This window comes from Lathyrus oleraceus, chromosome 2 (genome assembly GCF_024323335.1).
Source record: "Lathyrus oleraceus cultivar Zhongwan6 chromosome 2, CAAS_Psat_ZW6_1.0, whole genome shotgun sequence".
Classification (NCBI taxonomy): Eukaryota; Viridiplantae; Streptophyta; class Magnoliopsida; order Fabales; family Fabaceae; genus Lathyrus; species Lathyrus oleraceus.
Genome location: NC_066580.1, coordinates 126936330 through 126938836, shown reverse-complemented (window position 1 = coordinate 126938836; position 2507 = coordinate 126936330). Strand labels below are relative to the sequence as shown.

General features: G+C 38.7%; 1 pseudogene; it reads left to right on the top strand.

The window, feature by feature from the left end:
• Positions 1–249: 249 nt before the first annotated feature.
• LOC127124313 (uncharacterized) lies at positions 250–349 on the top strand (annotated as a pseudogene).
• The last annotated feature ends 2158 nt before the right edge of the window (positions 350–2507 follow it).

The window sequence follows — 2507 nt, the reverse complement described above, 5'->3', positions numbered from 1 at the left end:
AAAGCATCCACTTTTGCATTGACGTGATCAAGGTTACTTATCTCGTACATGCCAGTTTGCGGTTGAGGTTTTTCCACTGTTGTTCGTTCGGTTCCCCACTGATAGTGGTTTTGGGCCATGCTCTCGATAAGCTGGTAAGCATCAGCATAAGGTTTGTTCATTAGTGCACCACCTGCAGCGGCGTCTATTGTCAACCTTGTATTGTATAAGAGACCATTATAAAATGTGTGAATTACTAACCAGTCTTCCAAACCATGGTGTGGGCAAAGTCTCATCATGTCTTTGTATCTTTCCCATGCTTCGAAAAGAGACTCGTTGTCTTTCTGTTTAAATCCGTTTATCTGGGCTCTTAACATAGCTGTTTTGCTTGGCGGAAAATATCGGGCAAGAAAAACTTTCTTCAACTCGTTCCATGTGGTGACTGAGTTGGAAGGAAGAGATTGAAGCCATCTTCTAGCGCTATCTCTTAATGAGAAAGGAAAAAGACGAAGTCGAATTGCCTCTGAAGTGACACCATTAGCTTTAACAGTATCAGCATATTGAACAAATACGGATAAATGAAGGTTTGGATCTTCGGTAAGATTTCCAGAGAATTGGTTCTGTTGCACAGCCTGCAACAGTGAAGGTTTAAGTTCAAAGTTGTTTGCTTCGATTGCGGGCGGAGCAATACCTGAATGCGGTTCATCTTGCGATGGAGCGGCGTAATCTCTAAGAGCACGAGCTGGTTCTGCCATCTCGGTTAAAGAAGGAAAAATGTTTTTGATATCAGGAAGGTTTATAGGAGGGAGATTGTTTTCAGCACGATATTCCCGAATTCGTCGTAAGACTCGGAGATATAGTTCGATATCGTTGATTCGTAAATAGAGCGGTTCGCCTTGAGAGCGAGTGCGTGGCATACAAATCAACGAAAGAAAGAATAGAAGGAAAAAGAAACCTTAGTCTCTACAGCGTAACGGAAGAGTTACGATATCGATTGAATAAAAGTCCCCGGCAACGGCGCCAAAAACTTGATCGCTCGACTGTGTGAGTCGAGAATGGGATACAAACTGCAAGTGCACAGTTCTATCGCGTAGTTTTAAAAGATATCGATCCCACAGGGACTTATGAATCGATGTACCGTTATCTAAGGTTACTACGTAAATCTAAGGTGAAAATGTTTGATTGTTTGGGGAAGGGAGCTAAGAGCTAAACTAATATCTAGATTAAATATCAATAAACGGATATCGGTATGTAGTTCGTCAAAACTAGGGAATCAATTCCTTGTCGGTCTCTCGGTTTTAAAATAAATCGTTTCGACTAACTTTATTGGTTAAAGGTTTTATCTCAAACTCTCGCTCTGTTGAAGAAACCATGATCTTATGTTAATGTTGCTGTCACTTATAATTAAGTCAAAAATCATATTTTGAAAACAATAAAGTTGCAGAAACTCTTTTTAAGAAAATACTGACCGTTTTAAACACCCTTATCTCAAACTTTCGCTCTGTTGACTTAGGTTATACAATTAAATCTAAATGCTTAACTCTCGTCCTCACATTCAATCTTTAAAAATACTTTTTGGAAAAAGGTCAGAATTTAATTAATTCTAAAACTTGCTCTCGCCCTGAGATAGATTTAATGACTAACTTACACTGTCCAGTTAAAACCTCAAACTCTCGCTCTGTTGGTTTCAACTTCTTTATGTCTTTTACTTTTGTAAAAAATCTTGTTATTAAACCTGTAAGTTAAGACCATAAAAAGATTGATTCTAATTTTAAGTTTGAATAGACCGACTTAGTTTTGATCCCTCTTTCTGCTTACTTTACATACCGATACCTAGGCAAATTAGCCAGACATGCTAAATAAATAAGAATCTATATCATGCATAAACAGACTCATTCCAGGCATGCAATGTAAATAAACAGTAGAATAAAGCATAAAAATTAAATAACAATTAAAGAACCTGAATGCGTAATACAATGGTCTTGAACACTCCACCACAAGCCGGTAGGATTTGTTCTTCGATTCTTCAATTAAACAGTAAATTAAATCAAGGAAATAAAAAAACTCGAAAATAACGTAAGGTTAAATCCGGTATAAAGTTGCCCAGTAGTTTCCGGTGTAGAAACTACTACGCGAAAAATATCTAAAAGCTAAGAACGGGAAAATAAATTGCAAGGGAAAAGAAAACAAAACTTGCAAAATAAAATAAATAAAGTGAACGATGCTGGAAAGGAAGAAAAATAGGCAAAGGCGTGAAAAATAAATTTGGCAGAGCTTCCGCAAGACTGAGCGTGCAAAAACTGTGTGTCTGGAAGTTCCCAATTTGCTGCTATTTATAAGCTGCTGGTGTAACCACTTTTCAAGGGTTTCCGCGTGCATGGTAGTAGGCTTCCGAGGGTTAAGCGTGAGTGGAAGTGGGCTTCAACGTGGTCAGTTGAGTTCCTTGCGCCAAAAATATAGAGGACTGGTGTGACGTTCGTCACACCATGTGTGACGTCCGTCACAAGGCTGCTTCGCGTGACGCTCGT